We start from the raw sequence: 21676 nt of genomic DNA, 5'->3' as shown, positions 1-21676 counted from the left end.
AATAAGAAACTTCTGAAAAAAACCAAAGAGGTCACACGCAGCAAAAACTATAAGTTTGCTTGGACACGCAATGGTTTCATCTTCGTTAGAAAGGATGATAGGTCGAGGGTCGTTAGGGTCTCTGGTGAAGAGGATCTGTCCTCTCGCAAATATGTTGTCGACGGATCGATCCGCGAAAACGAATAATATCAGTGAGAATCTCGAAACAGTTTGTAACCAATGCAGTAAAAAGGTTAAAGAATTTGTTCAATGTAAAAAATGTTATGGAATATTCCATCCGTCGTGTCTGATACAGGCGGCCAACAGAAAGTATCGAGGAGCAATCCCAGATGAAAACTGAAAATGATGTCCCCAAAATGGAAATTCTGTACCCGAAAGAGGAGTGTCGTAGTAAGAATAAAATTCTTGCTGGAAATAACGGATTACTTCATGAAAAGGTTCAATTCCTTCAGAACCAAACAAAAACAAACACACATGAAACAAAAAGTAGTGATAAAACCAAAGGTGATAAATGTGATAATATTGATAGTGGATATGACGCTTATCCGACATCAGGGAATTCCCGTTATAATTCTGCGGTTAAGAAGCGTACGCAAGGAATGCCCACCCTGAGGCAAACGCCACCGTCGCCACCAAGTGTTGTAAATTCGATGATAAACTTGGATGACAAATGTTCATCTGGCTATGCAACCGAGGCGAATATAAACAAAGGAGATTCTGACGATGGTTGGTCTACAGTAAAAGGAAAAAGGCTTAAAAAGAAACCATTTCATAATAAAACTTGTTATGGAACGAAATCTATAGATGACGATAATATGCTAATTCGAGGCGCAACACGTAGGCAATGGATTTATGTCGGAAAAATCGCTGGAAAGCAGGTGTCTGAGGAAGATATGCTATCTTACTTGCAGAATGAGGGTGTTAAGGAGCAAATTGTTGTGAAGAAGCTGAATTGTCAGGGTCAAAACACTGCATTCAGTATTGGCCTACAATCCAAAGAATCCTACGACAGAATTTTCAATGAATCCTTCTGGCCCCAAGGAGTATGTCTGAGAGAGTTTTCCTTTGGTGGACGATTTTTTAGGAAGAAACAAACACCTCGAGACAACACAGCACAGTCCTAAAGTCCAACATCACTCTACCCACGAGAATTATAGAAAGGCCAAAAGCTCTTACAATTCACTAATAAAAAAGACGAAATTTCGTTATTACCGCGATGTCATCTAAACCTCTGATAACAAAACCTAAACAGTGTGGAGTTTAGTAAATCTCCAAACTGGCCGGAAGTCAAAGAATTGCAAACCCTTTGAGTTAATTGTTGATGGTATGTCATATGTCAACCCTGATAATCTGACGTCCATTTTTGCTGAATATTTCTCCTCAGTTACCGAAAAAACTTTGTTCAATTATTATGGGTCTAACTTGTCGATTTCGTGCACCGTCTCACCAATATTGAACAATAACTTTTTTTTTCAGCCTGTTCTGGATAATGAAGTTGCCGATGTAATTAAAAGTCTAAAGAACAAAAAGAGTACAGGGTTTGACTTCATTTCTGCTCGTATATTGAAGATAATAGCGGCTGACATAGCGCCACACTTCGCGTACATCTTTAATTTTTCTATTAGCTCGGGTGTTTTCCCTAATCTTTTGAAGAAAGCTATTGTTTTACCTGTCCATAAGAAAAATGATGTGCATGACATTGCTAACTATAGGCCTATTTCTATTCTCAGTGTGTTTTCTAAAGTTTTCGAAAGAATTGTTTTTAACAGAATGAAACAGATGAACTTATTGACAAGTACAATATACTAGATACTGCACAACACGGGTTCAGGACTGGTCGCTCAACTCACACGGCGGCCCTATTTTTTGTCGAGTACGTCCACGAATGCCTCGATGGGGACTTGTTCGTCGCCGGGTTGTTTTTCGATTTATCCCGAGCTTTCGATAGCCTTTCTTTCGAGTTCTTGATCGATAAATGCTACAACATTGGATTCAGGGCAGTGACGGCTCGTGCCCATAAGGTGTGGGTCGGCCCGACCCAGGATATACAGGGAATATCCTGGAATAAAATTAGTATCTATTTTTTCAACCAATAACTGGAAATGAAAACGCGGAATATTCAATTTTATGTCCCAAAAATAAGTGCAATCAGAACTCAATTGACATGTTTTTCAGCATCCTAATGTTAAGTTATTGGTTGAGAAACTATTAATAGATAGAAGAAGAAGTTAATTGAAAAGCAATTGGTGGGTTTCAGCGTCTTCATTTTGAGTGTTTGATTAATATTGAAAAAACATTAATTTTATTCCAGACTTATGTTCCACCCTGCAGATATAATCTGATTTTCTTTATACAACCGCAGTGTATAAAAGTTACGGCTTGTTTTTGGAGAAAGAATGTACTACACTTCTTTGTTTTTGCCAAGCTTTTCAATAATAGGTTTATTCTTCTTCGGGGTCTTTCTGTAAATACCGATAACAAATTTATTAAACACAAAACATCAACGTCCATACGGATCAAAATTTTAAGTTCTCTGAAACACATCTACAATTTTGATTTTGAGTGAAAATGTGCTAATTTTTCCTTTCTTTATTTCACCATTCCTCCTTCTACTGTCATATGATTTTGTGGCAGGATGCAAAGTTTGTTTCGATTTGCTACCACTCCAATTATTCAACAATCCAAGAAATTTATAATCCACTCAGATTATCAAAATTTACGAAATGAATCGAAGAAAACTGATGAACACGTACGTACACCCCTTTCTCTTATTCTACGACACTGACCTAATTCAATTCAATATGAGAACAGCGATGCGGATGCGATTCTTATATCCCCACTTCGAGGCTCGGCCGGCCGATCTACGCGTATTCAAGAAGCTTCGAAATCACCGTGCCCTTATAAATTCACTAGGAATTACGAATTTTTATGGTCAAAAAATCACTAAACTACTCTTATACGGTACGAATACCCTTCTTCAAAAATCAACTATTCATTTAATAAACAAAAAATCTAACTATAATTAGAGATATATTATATTTTCATTGACTAAACTACTCTTAAACGGTACGAATACGTTTTTTTCTAAAATAGACATAATATTTAACCCTTAATAACCTGAGTTATGATCACTATTCTTATTGAATAAATATTCTTTATAGAGTGTACAAGACAAAAACAACTCAATTTCTGTTTGAAAATTGTATAGTTTTTGTTTGAGAAAAATGGTGTTACATATATGTAACGCTAATAGCTACAGTTACTGAGAAATAAAATAGATTTGCCAGTGAAATTTGCGTTACATATGTGTAACACTAGGTTATTATGGGTTAATGATTAACTATTCATTTGATAATATAATATCTTGCAATAGAGTCAATAGACAATGAGGAAATCTAGAAATATGAAAACTAAACGCCCAAACCATAGCAAGGTAGGCCCAACCCGTGCTGGCCGACCATGTATGTATCTAGCAGCGACGTAATTCGATGTACTGTACAGTTCAACTTGGTGATAACTGCGTGCGACGTAGGTGCTGTACGGTACCATAACTTGAAGCGTTTCGCTATGCTCCTGCGGCTGGCCGACCTAGCGTGTTTAGCGTAAGTAAAAAGAACTTCGAAATAAAGTAATTCAAGTCGACTGGGGCGTCATGTTGATCGAATTAAGTTGTAGTTTGTAGTGCGTTATACAAGGGAATTAATCGAGATTTGAATATTGAAATTGATCATTTGGAATAAGTTTCGAAGAATAAAATAATTATAATTATTTTCTATTTCTCAATTATTTTTGGGTCGGCCCGGCCGACCCTGCATACCCTGACGAGCCGTCATTGATTCAGGGGTATATTTTCAACCTGGATTCTCAGTTATCTCGAAGGAAGAACTATATCTGTCAGGGTTCACAATTCATTTTCACGAGAGCGTAGCGTTAATTCGGGCGTTCCCCAGGGATCTGTGCTGGGACCACTTCTATTTTTATTGTTTATTAACGATCTGCCTGTGAAATGTTTATTTTGATAACGGGTATCCCTGATATCCGTCTTCTCCTCGAAAAACTGAGATTGATATTGTTCGCCGATGATACTTCGGTGGTGATTAGTGCAGGTTCCTTTGAGGAATTACAGGCGTTATGTCAGCTGCTGGTGCACTTTTTTGTAGATTGGTGCAGACAAAATAATATTATGATTAATATTAATAAGACGGAGTTCATTCATTTTCAAAACCGGAGTAATGATCTGAATAGGATGATATTGCGGTACTCGGATAATGTGATACAAGCTGGAAGCCATGCAAAATTTCTCGGGATTCATTACGACGAAAACTTAAGGTGGAGCTTACACGTTGATGATGTCTGCAAGAAACTTAATAGTTCATACTACGCGATCAGTAGAATAAAAGATATTATTCCTCTGCAATCACTAATGAATATCTACTATAGTATTGTTTACAGTCATATCTCTTATAATATTATGCTATGGGGGAACTCATCGGACGTTGGTAAAGTTTTCATAACCCAAAAGAGGATTATACGTATAATGTTCAGTATTGCACCTCGCAGTTCTTGTAAACCGGTTTTCAAGCGGAACAATATTTTGACTGTCGCTTCCATATTCATCCTCAAGTGCCTGGTATATGCCAAAGAGAATGAAAACCATCTGACAAAGCTTTCTCAATTACAACACCCGAAATAAAACAGTGCTGTCATTTCCAAAACACAGAACATCTAAGTACCAGATGTCACCATCTTATCAATGCATTAAGCTTTTTAATAATCTTCCTGCGAATATAAGATTTCTCAGTCTGAAGAATTTCAAGAGAGTGGTCAAAGAATTGCTCTAAGAGAATTGTTATTACTCGGTTAGTGAATATTTATGTGATCAATTGTAATGGTCTGATTTCTGTGACTTGTCCTATACATTGTTTGATGTCTAACAGGATCAATAAATTATTATGACTTTAGCCTTGCGGCTTTCACACTCCTCTCCAGAGGAAAATTCACTTATCCCAGATATCTCAGATATCAAAAGGATTAAGCTCTGTTGGAGCCCTTTCCAGGTTTTCGGACTCGTGGTGGTGGTCGGGTCCGGGTCGCTCCTCGCCTCCCTGCTGTAGGTTGGATTCCTGCTCCACCCCGCACTTCCTGTCGGAGCAGACGGTGTTCCTCTGCATTCCCCATGTACTTGCGTACAGTTCTCGCCGTTCCGAGCAGTACCGCCTTCTGCATGACTTTATAAATATTTTCGTCCAACTGAAGTTTTCTCAAGTTCTCCAATAGTTTCTTCGGTATCACGTCTGTAGATGAAATGACAATAGGGATGGTCTTGATATCTTTCAGCTTCCACTGTCTTCTGGTTTGTTCTTCGAGATCTCTGTATTTTGAAATTTCTTCAGTGTGCCTATCTAGAAGATTATTATTATTTGGAATCGCCACATCGATGAATAGTGCTCTGTCCTCATCCTTATTGAGCAATATGAGGTCTGGTCTATTGTAGGTTATTTTCCGGTCTGTCAGAACCATGCGATCCCAGTAGAGCTTGTGATGTTCATTTTCCAACACAGCATCCGGATGGTTATTGTAATAAGGAACCTTTTTCGAACTTAGAAGTTGGTGTTTTAGTGCCAATTCTTGGTGAAGAATCTTGGCAACAGCATCATGTCTATTTTTATGACTTCAGCCTTGCGGCTTTCACACTCCTCTCCAGAGGAAAATTCACTTATCCCAGATATCTCAGATATCAAAAGGATTAAGCTCTGTTGGAGCCCTTTCCAGGTTTTCGGGCTCGTGGTGGTGGTCGGATCCGGGTCGCTCCTCGCCTCCCTGCTGTAGGTTGGATTCCTGCTCCACACGCACTTCCTGTCGGAGCAGACCTTGTTTCTCTGAATTTCCCATGTACTTGCGTACAGTTCTCGTCGTTCCCAGCAGTACCGCCTTCTGCATGACTTTATAGATATTTTCGTCCAACTGAAGCTTCCTCAAGTTCTCTAGCAGTTTCTTCGGTATCAGGCCTGTAGATGATATGACAATAGGGATGGTCTTGATATCTTTCAGCTTCCACTGTCTCCTGGTTTGTTCCTCGAGATCTCTGTACTTTGAAATTTTTTCAGTGTGCCTATCTAGAAGATTGTTATTATTTGGAATCGCCACATCGATGAATAGTGCTCTGTCCTCATCCTTATTGAGCAATATGAGGTCTGGTCTATTGTGGGTTATTTTCCGGTCTGTGAGAACCGTGCGATCCCAGTAGAGCTTGTGATGTTCATTTTCCAATACAGCATCTGGATGGTAATTGTAATAAGGAACCTTTTTCGAACTCAGAAGTTGGTGTTTCAGTGCCAATTCTTGGTGAAGAATCTTGGCAACGGCATCATGTCTATTTTTGTACTCCGTGCCCGCGAACTTCTGACATCCCCCGGTGATGTGCTGGATAGTTTCATGTGTCGCACAGCCATAACCAGTAGTTCGACGCAGATATGTCGAAGTAATCATGGTTGACCTCATTCTGGTGCCTCCCATGCAGAGGTTTGCCAATCAGTTTCTGCATTTTACTTTCTGCAGAGTGTTCGACGGTTTCCAAGTGATCCTGGTGTAGCTTTAACGGTGTGGAAGTATCAGCAACACAAACTACTCGATGGAGTTCTGACGAAGCTGCCTTGCTCAAGAAATATTTTCGAAGTCCTTCAATTTCCTGGGACATACGGTTGGACAAATCAACAATTCCTCTATCCCCAAGATGTCGTGGCAGCTCTGTCCGTTCTATTGAGCTTTTGGGGTGATGTTTATTGTGTTTAGTCAGTATCGTCCGTATTTTTCTCTGCAAAGCTGCTAAATCGGTGGTCGTCCAAGAGATAATACCAAATGAATAGCTCAGCGCCGAGCAAGCGTAGGTGTTAATCGCTTTTATCAGGTTCTTGCTGTTAAGACCAGTTCTCATTATCCTTCTCAATCTTCGGGTAAACTCCTCCGTTAATTCTTTCTTCATCTGGGTCTGATTGATTTTTCTTGCCTGTTTTATGCCTAGATACTTGTATGTGTCTCCTTCCTTCAATGCTTCAATTTCTGCACCTTCCTTGAGTTTGAACGTACCATCTTCCATTTTCCCTCTCGTTATGTTTAGCAGTCGACATTTTTCTAGTCCAAACTTCATTTTGATGTCTTCCGAGAATCCTTCCACCATTTTCAGCATCAGTTGCATTTGTTTTTTGGTAGATGCGAAGAGTTTCAAATCGTCCATGTAAAGGAGATGATTCAGTTTCATCATAGTTCTACTGCCGCTCTTGATGGAGAATCCGTAGTCCGTAGAATTCAATCTATGAGACAAGGGATTCAGGGCCATGCAGAACCACAGAGGGCTCAGCGAGTCTCCTTGGAAAATTCCGCGTCTTATTGGAATAGGTCCTGTTGTAATGGAGCAATCTGCTGCTTTCATTTGGAGACTAGTACGCCAGGTTGACATGGCGTTTTTAAGGAACTTAACAATATTGGGATCCACCTTGTAAATCTTCAAGATCGTCAAGAGCCATTCGTGAGGTATAGAATCGAATGCTTTTTTGTAGTCTATGTACGCAGCGTAAAGATTCCTTCGCTTGGAGAACGCTTGATTGCAGATAACTGAATCTATTATTAGTTGTTCTTTGCACCCTCGGCTGTCTTTGGTGCATCCTTTCTGTTGCATGGCGATGATGTTATTCCTTTCGCAATGGTTGTAAATTCGGTTCGAAATGCACGATGTGATTAATTTGTACATCGTTGGAAGACATGTGATTGGTCGGTACTTGGATGGGTCTTCTGTATTCCTTTGGTCTTTAGGTAACAGGTATGTTGTGCCATGTGTAAGGAATACTGGCATTCTTTCAGGATTTTCGATGACATCATTTATTGCGGAGGTCAATTTGTCATGCATGATCCAAAGTTTCTTGATCCAGAAGTTCTGTAATCCATCAGGCCCAGGTGCTTTCCAGTTGTGCAGTCCTCTGATAGCTGATTTTACTTCTTCAATTGTGATCATGTCATGCTGCATCGGCTCATATCTTATAGCTTCAGATTTTTCATCTTCAATCCATCCGGTATTTCCATTGAACTGAGGTTTCGTTGATAATTGTTCGGTCCAGAATTGTTCAATGGCTTCCTTTGGTGGTAACTTTCCATTTTCTCCATTCAACGATGTGAGTGACCGGTAGAAAGATTCTTCGGACTTTTCGAATGAATTATTGTCTCTTTTCCGGCTATAATTGCTTTTATATCTCCTCAGGCGTTCTGCATACAGACTTAATTTTTGCTTCAGAGTGTCAAGGCAATGGTGTGCTGTAGCATTCTCTGTCTCTCGTTCGGTGTGTGTTCTGTTTCTATCGATGATTTCTTTGGCAGCTTTCACAACCTTCCTTCCGCGATTCCCGTTCAAGTACTCCGTCAGTCGTCCAATGTCTCTTCTTAGCCTTTCTGTTTTGTGTTGAAGACGTTTCTGCCATGCTGGCGCGTGTAATTTGTGTAATTTTGGACCATCGTTGTTCGTTCGGCGAATTTTTGCCCCCATGGTTTTCGCTGTCGTTAGCGCTGCACAGTGAAAAACTAGATGCAGATATTCCAATGAACTTCCGTTCTGTAGGTATTCAGGTAAAACGTCCTTATTCAAGATGTCGATTATAAGTGACAGTTTCTTGGATGTATTGAGTCGTGGAGGTGCTACTCGATGAAGAGGATCTGTTCCTTCCAGTTCGGCAAAGTATCTCCTCATGTCAGAGTCAACTTGTCGGTGGAGCTCTTTCCTATCGTCCTGGTGTTCAGGCTCACTTGCGTTGCAAGATGGACTTTCAGTATCAGTTTCTTCTGCCTGTTGTTGCCCCGGCATGTGAATTTCATCAGAGGTGTTGGTGTTATTCTCTATTGTAGGCGGACGCTGAAGTTCTCGTTTGATTGCGTCGATTCGGGCCGTTGGTATTAGTTCATTTCTCAGAATTACGCGGTACTGGTCTGCCACTCGTTGTTCAGTGACATTGAGATTTGGGTAGGCGTTGCAGAATTCCTCATGGAGCCTTTTTCTATAGTTGTTCGTGTTCTGCCCTAGTCCCGTGATGGAGTTATATATGCGCACAATAGTTTCATTCATGGACGTTGTCCACTTCATGCGCTTTCTAACTAACCCCGCTTGGGTGAGCACTGGCTGAATATCCTGCGCAGCACCTTCAGCGGTTCGAGTCGACAATTGAATTGGACTCGTTGGTTGCTGTTGTTGCTTTGGAGCTGTAGCTTCTTTTGCAGCAGGAGCCCGCTTCCTCAACATCCTGCCACCGACGTCCCGCATGCTGTCATGTCCAGCGCCGGCTCCAGACATGCCCTGACGATCCCCAGGCAGCGACTTGTTTCCGAGGCTTCTCGTTATCACCATTTTCATGGGTTTGTGCTCCCCTTTCTCGGTTTGGGTGAGGGGTAGAGAAATGAGAGCAGAAAGAGCACCCCTATAAAGGATGTGAAAGAGAGAGGAAAAAGGAATGGGACTGCGGACAGCAGGCGTGGCTGGCTGCACCGTCTACGTCGTTACGATGGCTACCTGGCAGGCCATCTACCAGATAGCTGCCAGGCAGGCCAGACATTATTATTATTATTATTATTATTATCTAAGATCGTATAAGTCCTCTGAGTTGTAGTCGGTTGTATTTGTTAGTTCATTTTCTTTCAGTTTTTTGTTTTCTTTTCATGGGTCTTTCTGTATATTATCAAAATGTACGTGGTATAAAATCTAAATTGTTAGTACTCATCTATGAGTGGATATGATATAATTTGTCTAACGGAAACTTGGCTCGATGATAATATCTTAGACTCTGAGGTATTAAATAACTCCTATAATGTCTACCGGCGAGATAGAAGGTCTGGCTCGTTGCTCAAGAGTAGGGGGGTGGTGTTCTAGTGACAGTCTCGAATAATCTCACGAGTTTTTCTGAGAGCTCCTGGTGCTCAGAAGCTGAGGACATTTGGGTAACTATAGTTCCAAATCGGGGTAGCAAAGCTAGAGTTCACATTAGATGTGCCTACATCCCACCAAGAGACATGGTGGCCTTAACTTCCTTTACAAGTAGTTAATAATAATGATTATAACCATACCTTTGTTATCTGCGGCGACTTCAACTTGCCAGAAATAAAGTGGAGTATGAACCCAAAGTATCCCAAGTAATGCTAGAGATCCTTGTTCGGCTTCCTTCGTGGACGCCATTTCCCTATCGGGCTTGAATCAGTATATTTATTTATTTATTTATTTACATAACTGGAACCCCAACAGGATAAACCCAATAACAGGGATTCACTACAAATTTAACTTACATAAAATCAACAATATCGTGAAACATGGTAATATAAATATGAAATGAAGATCTATACTAGCACCATATATAAAAAATTTAATTACCTAATTTTAATACTTTGACAAATACTGTATCAGTCTCCGCTTGAATTCGGACAAGGACAAATTAAACAAATCAAGTTCGCCAACATGCCAATTGTAAAAACGTGTTATTCTCAAATAAATGGAGTTATAATAAAGAGAGGTCCTAGCCTGTGGTACAAAAAATAAGTGTCTTCGACGACCACTGAAAGAGCGTGCATTAAAATGAATATTCTCTATCAACGGGAAATCAAAACAATCATTCAAAATACGATACAAAAATATTTGATCGAACATTACTCTTCTATTTTCCAGGCTCATCATTTTATACAATTGAAGTCTATATTCATAAGCGTAGTCTTGTCTACTACCATAACGGTAAAGCAAACTTTTTGTGAATTTACTTTGTACTTTTTCCAATTTTTCGATATATTTATGATAGAAGGGACTCCAAATCGGTGTTACATATTCCAAATTGCTACGTACGTAGCTGAAATATAGAGTCTTGACTGTTTCCACATTTTTGAACGCCTTAGAAATCCTCAAAACGAAACCTAGCATCTTAAAACTCTTAGAGACTACACTGTCTATGTGAAACTCAAATGACAGCTTCGAATCAAGAAACACTCCGAGGTCCCTCACACATCTCACCTCCTCCACAATTACGTTCCATAACGTTAGTATTTTTAGTAAATCTTATATGCTTACATTTCCCAATATTGAGTGTTAAATATCGTTTCGAGCAGAATACAGAAAACCTGTCAAGATCTTCACGAAATCCAGTGACATCATCCAAACTTACAATCGACTTATACATTTTGAGATCGTCAGCATAGATTTCGAAATAAACATGTAAAAAACAAGTTGACACGTCGTCGATAAAAACATTAAAAAGAAGTGGACCCAAATGCGACCCTTGTACAACTCCTGATGTGACCTCGTGAACTGCGGACGAGAATGCTTCCACAACAACATACTGACATCTATCCGACAAGTAAGATTCAATCCACAGCAATAGATTCCCTGAAACCCCAAAATCTGCTAATATGCCTAACAATGTTCCGTGATGAACCTTATCGAAGGCCTTGGCGAAGTCCGTATACACAGCATCCACCTGAGTACCTTGATCCAGATTTTTTGAGATGAAATCAACATATGGGGCCAAGTTAGTAAGAACTGACCTTCCCTTGAAAAATCCAAGCTGCTTCATGCTGAGCTTCCCTCCTAGTGATCGAAAAAGAAAGTCTGCTATGATTGACTCGAATATTTTCCCAAAATGACTCAGAACAGAGACCGGTCGGTAATTGGACACAATATCTTTTCTTCCACCTTTATGAACAGGAGTAATTTTAGCAACTTTCCATTTACTGGGAAAAATTCCGGTGAGAATAGACTGATTGAAAATCATCTGTAGCGGCAAGTCTAGAAAATTGGCACAAGATTTTATAAATACAGGATGAATTGAATCCGGTCCAGGTCCCTTATTGAGTTTTAGCTCGCTTATCTTTTTCAATATATCCTCCCTCTGAATAAAATCAATGTTGATGTTATCGAAATTATTCGTGTTTTTGTTATTTTTATAGATGATCGGTTTATTGGGATCATCAAAAACACCTGCGAAGTATTCACCGAACGCATTAACAACATCTTGGCCGTTATCATATACCTTATCTTCATGAGTCATCGAACTAGGAATCCGCCCGTCTCTTCTACTCTCCGCAACATGTGACCAGAAGTTCTTTGGATTTTTAGATATATTATTTTCGATGTGTGCTATATAATCAGAGTAATCTCTTTCAATCAGTTTCTTACATTGTTTACGAAGAACAGAAAAATAAGCATAGTCCTCAGTTTTACGGAATTTTTTATACTTTTTATGAGCTTTAATTTTTTCTTTTGTTAACTTAATTGACGCAGTGGAAAACCAACAGGGAAAACCCCCGGGTCTCATAGATCTCCTCGGGGACATACTTCTCTATCACATGATTGAGAATACTATAAAAATGAGCAACATTAGTATTTACATTTTCACTGTTCATAATCTTCTTCCAATCTACGGTCGAAAGTTCATTGTTTATTTCGGAATAATTAGCATTAAAGAATTTGAACGTTGACATAAAGTTTTTCGGTTTATGCTTATTTATGCTAAGGTTAACCATTATATCTAAGGCAGGATGATGTGGGTCTTCACTCACGAGTGGAGATGAAGAATGCGATATATGGATGTCAATATTAGGAGCCAAAATCAAGTCCAATATTCTCCCATTTTTATTGAGATTACCGTTAAACTGTACTAACGAGTTGTACGCTGTGAAGTTCCGGAAGAAGGTGTACGAGTCTCTCTGCACATCATCACAAACAAGCTCCCCATTCAAATCCGCATGCCAGGAAAAAAGTGGCCGGTTGAAGTCACCAACGAGGAGGAAAATGTCATCGGCATGATTCTCCATGAAGATGGTCACAGCGTCAAAGTAGCCCGCATAATCTTGAGAAGTTGTATTTGGGGGGATGTAACATACACCAATAAATAGGCTTCTATTTCCACCGAGCCTAATCTTGACCCAAACGTCCTCAACCATGGTCAAATGACAGACCTCCGTCACCTGCGCGCACTGCAGGCATTCAGCAACGCCAATGAATACGCCACCTCCGTCTTTTTTAATATTGCCCGTATCACATCTGTCTTTCCGATGCACTTTATAATTCCTACACATAAATTCCGAACTGCTAATAGTCGATCTGAGCCACGATTCCGTAACACATATCACCTCCGCAGTGCTATTCCATGATGAATTAAGAAATTCTGTCGTTTTAGTTCTCAGTCCTCGACAATTTTGGTAAGATAAAGTCAAATTAAAAGCCATTCCCGGTAATGTAAACGAACTATATCTAAAAATAACTACCAAAAGGAATCACGCACTACTCCTTTGGCAACTTGTTCAGCTCAGCCTCAAAAACAATGCTAAAAATCCTCGAGGAATCAGTTCTCCTCACCAACAGCCTGCCATCCTGGACCCAACAATATTTGTAATTATTGTCTCTACAAAACTGTCGAGTTGACTTGAATAGTTTTCTGTAATAGGGGGACAGACTTTCATTAACGTATATGGTCTCTTCAACCCCATCAAAACCAATATCGCTCGTTTTGATTTTCTGTTTATCTCCCCTATATGCTCGCAAAAACTCATCTCTGTAAGACTTATTCTTGAAGTCAATTACGATAGGTCTTGTCCCCAAATTAACTTTTGGCATATAGTGAATTCTATAGCAGCCCTCTATGAAATTTCCCACATTTGGAACACCAAGCTTAGAGGCGATTTTTTCCACAATAGTTAGTATATTTTCATTTTTTCTTTCCGGTATTCCGATGACATCTAGGTTTTTCGACTTGAGCTGTTGTTGTAAAACAATTAACTCTCGCCTTATGTCCGTATTCTCATCCACAAGAGTCTTGAGCTCAGCATCGTGCTTATGCAGCTTCGAGTTGATGTCCTCAAAGATTGCCATCTTCAGCTCAAAATCATCTATCTTGTTCCCATAAAAGTTCAATGAATCCATGAACTTCGCCTGCTGACTTGTGATAGCAGTCAAATCGGACATAATTTTATCGAGTTTGATATCAATATTATTGTTATGATTATTACGTGGCACCTCCTTATCACCTGTGCAGCAACCGTCACACACCCATTTCATGCCTCCCCCGCGTCCGAACGTCCTCAACACATCCGAAGGAACCGGTGTGAACCTAGCAGACCGTTTCCAGCAGACCGTTCGACGGAAACACCCGAACGCGGTGACCAGTGGCGTACAGCCAAAATTTTATAACACGGAAACTATTCGCCGGAGCATAACCATATTTGGAATGTAGGATCTCTATATCGATGTGATTAACCACAAAAAAAATCAGCGACTCGCATAGGGATCCAGGGGGTGATTCGTCATCCCTTATATTTCGAAATTCGATAACACGGAAACTATTCGCCGGAGCATAACCATATTTGTAATGTAGGATCTTTGTATCGATGTGATTAACCACAAAAAAAATCAGCGACTCGCATAGGGATCCAGGGGGTGTTTCTTCATCCCCTAAATTTCAAAATTTTATAACACGGAAACTATTCGCCGGAGCATAACCATATTTGGAATGTAGGATCTCTGTATCGATGTGATTAACCACAAAAAAAATCAGTGACTCGCATAGGGATCCAGGGGGTGTTTCGTCATCCCCTAAACTTCAAAATTTTTTAACACGGAAACTATTCGCCGGAGCATAACCATATTTGGAATGTAGGATCTCTATATCGATGTGATTAACCACAAAAAAAATCAGCGACTCGCATAGGGATCCAGGGGGTGTTTCGTCATCCCCTAAATTTCAAAATTTTATAACACGGAAACCATTCGCCGGAGCATAACCATATTTGGAATGTAGGATCTCTGTATCGATATGATCAACCACAAAAAAAATCAGCGACTCGCATAGGGATCCAGGGGGTGTTTCGTCATCCCCTAAATTTCAAAATTTTATAACGCGAAAACTATTCGCCGGAGCATAACCATATTTGGAATGTAGGATCTCTATATCGATGTGATTAACCAAAAAAAAAATCAGCGACTCGCATTGGGATCCAGGGGGTGTTTCGTCATCCCCTAAACTTCAAAATTTTATAACACGAAAACTATTCGCCGGAGCATAACCATATTTGGAATGTAGGATCTCTATATCGATGTGATTAACCACAAAAAAAATCAGCGACTCGCATAGGGATCCAGGGGGTGATTCGTCATCCCTTATATTTCGAAATTCGATAACACGGTAACTATTCGCCGGAGCATAACCATATTTGGAATGTAGGATCTCTATATCGATGTGATTAACCACAAAAAAAATCAGCGACTCGCATAGGGATCCAGGGGTTGTTTCGTCATCCCCTAAATTTCAAAATTTTATAACACGGAAACCATTCGCCGGAGCATAACCATATTTGGAATGTAGGATCTTTATATCGATGTGATTAACCACAAAAAAAAAGCGACTCGCATAGGGATCAAGGGGGTGATTCGTCATCCCTTATATTTCGAAATTCGATAACACGGAAACTATTCGCCGGAGCATAACCATATTTGTAATGTAGGATCTTTGTATCGATGTGATTAACCACAAAAAAAAATCAGCGACTCGCATAGGGATCCAGGGGGTGATTCGTCATCCCTTATATTTCGAAATTCGATAACACGGAAACTATTCGCCAGAGCATAACCATATTTGGAATGTAGGATCTTTATATCGCTGATTTTTTGTGTGATTGATCACATCGATATAACGATCCTACATACCAAATATGGTTATGCTCCATCGAATAGTTTCCGTGTTATCGAATTTCGAAATATAAGGGATGACGAATCACCCCCGGGATCCCTATGCGAGTCGCTGATTTTTTTTGTGGTTAATCACATCGATACAAAGATCCTACATTCCAAATATGGTTATGCTCCGGCGAATAGTTTCCGTGTTATCGAATTTCGAAATATAAGGGATGACGAATCACCCCCTGGATCCCTATGCGAGTCGCTGATTTTTTTTGTGGTTAATCACATCGATACAAAGATCCTACATTCCAAATATGGTTATGCTCCGGCGAATAGTTTCCGTGTTATCGAATTTCGAAATATAAGGGATGACGAATCACCCCCTGGATCCCTATGCGAGTCGCTGATTTTTTTTGTGGTTAATCACATCGATATAAAGATCCTACATTCCAAATATGGTTATGCTCCGGCGAATGGTTTCCGTGTTATAAAATTTTGAAATTTAGGGGATGACGAAACAACCCTTGGATCCCTATGCGAGTCGCTGATTTTTTTTGTGGTTAATCACATCGATATAGAGATCCTACATTCCAAATATGTTTATGCTCCGGCGAATAGTTTCCGTGTTATCGAATTTCGAAATATAAGGGATGACGAATCACCCCCTGGATCCCTATGCGAGTCGCTGATTTTTTTTGTGGTTAATCACATCGATATAAAGATCCTACATTCCAAATATGGTTATGCTCCGGCGAATGGTTTCCGTGTTATAAAATTTTGAAATTTAGGGGATGACGAAACAACCCCTGGATCCCTATGCGAGTCGCTGATTTTTTTTGTGGTTAATCACATCGATATAGAGATCCTACATTCCAAATATGGTTATGCTCCGGCCAATAGTTTCCGTGTTATCGAATTTCGAAATATAAGGGATGACAAATCACCCCCTGGATCCCTATGCGAGTCGCTGATTTTTCTTGTGGTTAATCACATCGATATAAAGATCCTACATTCCAAATATGTTTATGCTCCGGCGAATGGTTTCCGTGTTATCGAATTTCGAAATATAAGGGATGACGAATCACCCCCTGGATCCCTATGCGAGTCGCTGATTTTTTTTGTGGTTAATCACATCGATATAAAGATCCTACATTCCAAATATGTTTATGCTCCGGCGAATGGTTTCCGTGTTATCGAATTTCGAAATATAAGGGATGACGAATCACCCCCTGGATCCCTATGCGAGTCGCTGATTTTTTTTGTGGTTAATCACATCGATATAAAGATCCTACATTCCAAATATGGTTATGCTCCGGCGAATAGTTTCCGTGTTATCGAATTTCGAAATATAAGGGATGACGAATCACCCCCTGGATCCCTATGCGAGTCGCTGATTTTTTTTGTGGTTAATCACATCGATATAGAGATCCTACATTCCAAATATGGTTATGCTCCGGCGAATAGTTTCCGCGTTATAAAATTTTTAAGTTTAGGGGATGACGAAACACCCCCTGGATCCCTATGCGAGTCGCTGATTTTTTTTGTGGTTAATCACATCGATATAGAGATCCTACATTCCAAATATGGTTATGCTCCGGCGAATAGTTTCCGTGTTAAAAAATTTTGAAGTTTAGGGGATGACGAATCACCCCCTGGATCCCTATGCGAGTCGCTGATTTTTGTTGTGGGTAATCACATCGATACAGAGATCCTACATTCCAAATATGGTTATGCTCCGGCGAATAGTTTCCGTGTTATCGAATTTCGAAATATAAGGGATGACGAATCACCCCCTGGATCCCTATGCGAGTCGCTGATTTTTTTTGTGGTTAATCACATCGATATAGAGATCCTACATTCCAAATATGGTTATGCTCCGGCGAATAGTTTCCGCGTTATAAAATTTTTAAGTTTAGGGGATGACGAAACACCCCCTGGATCCCTATGCGAGTCGCTGATTTTTTTTGTGGTTAATCACATCGATATAGAGATCCTACATTCCAAATATGGTTATGCTCCGGCGAATAGTTTCCGTGTTAAAAAATTTTGAAGTTTAGGGGATGACGAATCACCCCCTGGATCCCTATGCGAGTCGCTGATTTTTGTTGTGGGTAATCACATCGATACAGAGATCCTACATTCCAAATATGGTTATGCTCCGGCGAATAGTTTCCGTGTTATCGAATTTCGAAATATAAGGGATGACAAATCACCCCCTGGATCCCTATGCGAGTCGCTGATTTTTCTTGTGGTTAATCACATCGATATAAAGATACTACATTCCAAATATGTTTATGCTCCGGCGAATGGTTTCCGTGTTATCGAATTTCGAAATATAAGGGATGACGAATCACCCCCTGGATCCCTATGCGAGTCGCTGATTTTTTTTGTGGTTAATCACATCGATATAAAGATCCTACATTCCAAATATGTTTATGCTCCGGCGAATGGTTTCCGTGTTATCGAATTTCGAAATATAAGGGATGACGAATCACCCCCTGGATCCCTATGCGAGTCGCTGATTTTTTTTGTGGTTAATCACATCGATATAAAGATCCTACATTCCAAATATGGTTATGCTCCGGCGAATAGTTTCCGTGTTATCGAATTTCGAAATATAAGGGATGACGAATCACCCCCTGGATCCCTATGCGAGTCGCTGATTTTTTTTGTGGTTAATCACATCGATATAGAGATCCTACATTCCAAATATGGTTATGCTCCGGCGAATAGTTTCCGCGTTATAAAATTTTTAAGTTTAGGGGATGACGAAACACCCCCTGGATCCCTATGCGAGTCGCTGATTTTTTTTGTGGTTAATCACATCGATATAGAGATCCTACATTCCAAATATGGTTATGCTCTGGTGCATAGTTTCCGTGTTAAAAAATTTTGGCAGTACGCCACTGGTCACCGCGTTCGGGTGTTTCCGTCGAACGGTCTGCTGGAAACGGTCTGCTAGGTTCACACCGGTTCCGAAGGAATCCCCAGGCAATTCAGATGTGCTTCATTAACGTACAAAAAACATCGAACAGCCGGCTTACTTCTGCTCACCGGTGTACCACATGACAAACAATTCGCTGGCATGTTGAATTCTGTGAATTCACAATCTTAATTCAAGAAAATATTTAATTGTTATTTATGATTTATGTCCAAGCCCCTACACCGATCGGAAAAATATTTTCCACTATAAAACTGCCGATACTTAGTCACACCTTCTATAACTTTGGGAATTTATCACGTTAACAAACACCCAAAATCGATCGAAAACGCGAGAGAGCCACGAAATCAACCTCGATTCATATGTTTCACGATACATACATACAGTTCATCAGTTCAACAGCTTTATCAATGTCTCCGGCAATACACTTGACTTAGTTCTTAATAACAATTTCAATATAACCGATTTTCAACTCTCTGAATTCCCTCTAGTTCCTGAAGATCCAAGTCATAATACTTTACAGTTCAATATAAATCTTCCTGTTCATCATAAGAAATGTTTGTAATGTAATGCAATCGAAATTTCAATCGTGCTGATAAATGAAGCTCTTGGTGTCATGGATTGGACCAGCGGGTTGTGTTATCAAGATCTAGATACTGCTGTGGATAGATTCTATGAGATTTTGGATGATATATTTGATAGTTCGGTCCTTTCCTAGCCCAAATACTGCAGAAAATATCCAACTTGGTCTCCCTAGCTTCTATCAAGACCATTAGGGAAAAGAAAAAATTTCATAAGCGGTGGAAGATATATGCCAACTCGTTGGATTACGCTACATTCAAGCTTTTGAGGGCTAGAGCCAGGTATCTGATCTCAGAGGATTACAAAAAGTATTTGGCGAGCGTGGAGGGTACAGAGATATAGAAGGGGGGAGATTGAGCTTCAAGCTGCGCGAACTGGCTAAAATTGAAGGCCGCCATTTGTCAGGAAATATATACAGCACCGCCTAAAAGTGATAGCATGTGGCAAGAGTTATATACAGGGGGACGTAAAATTCAGAATTTGAATGTTATGATTTCGTTGATAACAGTACTTGAAATTATGAGATTTCGGTCAATTAGTTTATTATTTATTCAGTACAATACAAAATGAATAGCAAAAATGTCAACGAAGGAAAAAATTTTTTGTTTTGTGTATTCTGGTGAATATAATGAGATGTGCAATTATTGAACATATTATCTAAACTGTACCAATGAATCCTTTTGAATTATATTCAAGCGTTTGTAATCAACGATGAAGGGAGCACTAGATTTTAATTTAATTGTCTTTTCTATTCATATTGTAATAGAGTAGGTACCTATGTTGACTTTATATGAAAGTTTTTCGAATTTTTTCTCCCAGTTTGAGAACCTAACTCAATTTCAAAATTTTTGAAATCATTGAAATACTTCTATGTTGATTCTGGTTGGGAGCAAATCAGTGGGATTTGTGTTTCTAACAACAAACAAAAACATGAAACGAAATATCAAAATAGGTAACGTTTTCAAAATAAAATCCATGATTTTGAAGATTCTAGCAATTTGGTCTTATGGGGTATACTGATATATATAGACTTCGAAGCGTCACCAATATTTGGTTTGTTCCAGAATTGCTTCTTTTCACTACTGTTCCCTGATTACGATAAGAGCAAAGTAACCTGAAAAATTGCTCACCCACTTTCCTTCGAGATGCAATTCTGGAACTCTGCTATTAAGTTTTAATTTTATTTTCTGTTTCTAAGGAAACACGATTTTGTCTATCTGAAGGACACTAAATTTTTCAAAGTGGATAATTTGATCTGATATTTTGTATTGGAAGTAAGACATGATATGATGAAAGCTAACAAGTCGATAAATTTTTCAGTACCTCTGGCATTAAATATATAAAAGAAAAAAACATTTTTCTATTCATTTTATTTATACAATATTGTATATCCAGTATCAATTGCTGCATATAATCAAATGATGAAGTTTTCTAATTGCAGAACCTTGAATTTTTCAGTATAAACTTTTTACACAGATTGAATATTCTGATTTTAAAATGAGATCTGGCAATATTTTTCACTAAAAGAAAGCCATGATGTCTGTCAATCACTGAAGAATATAAAAAATGTTCTTTCAAGGAAGGGAACAAATCATTAACTCGATCATAAAATTTTTGGGACTGAATTGTTGCAAATGCTTCGAGAAAATTTTCATCTCTTGGAACTCTACTTTTAGTTGAAATCAGCAAATTCATGATTGACATATCGTTATAATTCCATATGATGGTACATGAAGTCCCCCTGAGACAATCATAAAATAAAATCATTTCAGTTTCATATCAAATTATCTCATCTTACCTTTATTTTTGAAGAATATTACAATTCCCTCAAGACTGGAACTTTTAGGGTTATAGTATCATTCTCTACATTTTTTAAATATCTTTTCATCAATGTGGCACTAAATCAAAAGATTTTTCCCAATGATGGGCAGCATTTTCAGAAATACGTTGATCTTGTCTCAAAAAGTCCATCACTTCTTTCATGTGTTTTATTTTATTTTTTAGAGACTTAATTGTATAATTTCCTTTTATATGATGCTTGGAGTTTTTTCAATTCGATGTGTCTTTTCATCAATTTTGAAGGAGAAATACTGAAACAAGTTAAAAAATTTGTAAATCTATTAAAGATATTCAAAAATTCATATAATTGGGAACTTACCTATAATTGTGAAGTAAGCCATCGTAAATATCCTGCTATTCAGCGAAAAAAAGCTAATAAAACCACACGAATCCGCTAAATATCACCAAAAATACGTTGATATTTGTTATTATTGTTTACATTCGTTTGAATGGACAGCAGGCAATGGCAGCTAAATGACAAGAATATTCACTAAATTGTTAGACCGTGATCATAATACCGTGATATGACCTGACAAATGGCGGCCCCACTTTTGTCCCATGAAAATAGGATGCGCAGTGGTCGAAGCTCATTCTCCCCCCTTCTATATCTCTGGGAGGGTAGCATTGTG

The 21676-nt window shown here is 39.1% G+C and overlaps 1 protein-coding gene and 1 long non-coding RNA gene across 4 annotated transcripts in view; one reads left to right on the top strand and one right to left on the bottom strand.

Annotated features, from left to right (window-relative positions):
- LOC123312239 (TBC1 domain family member 20) overlaps positions 1 to 21676 on the top strand; it is a 96654-nt gene that overhangs the window by 31830 nt on the left and 43148 nt on the right. The window lies entirely within an intron of this gene.
- LOC123312243 lies at positions 20562 to 21141 on the bottom strand. Its single transcript, XR_006537595.1, has 2 exons — positions 21007 to 21141; positions 20562 to 20949 (listed from the first exon to the last, which is right to left on the bottom strand). It is a non-coding gene; the product is annotated as an uncharacterized LOC123312243 (long non-coding RNA).

This window comes from Coccinella septempunctata, chromosome 4 (genome assembly GCF_907165205.1).
Source record: "Coccinella septempunctata chromosome 4, icCocSept1.1, whole genome shotgun sequence".
NCBI lineage: Eukaryota > Metazoa > Arthropoda > Insecta > Coleoptera > Coccinellidae > Coccinella > Coccinella septempunctata.
Note: the sequence above shows the minus strand (reverse complement) of the source record. Positions and strands in the feature narration are given on the sequence as shown.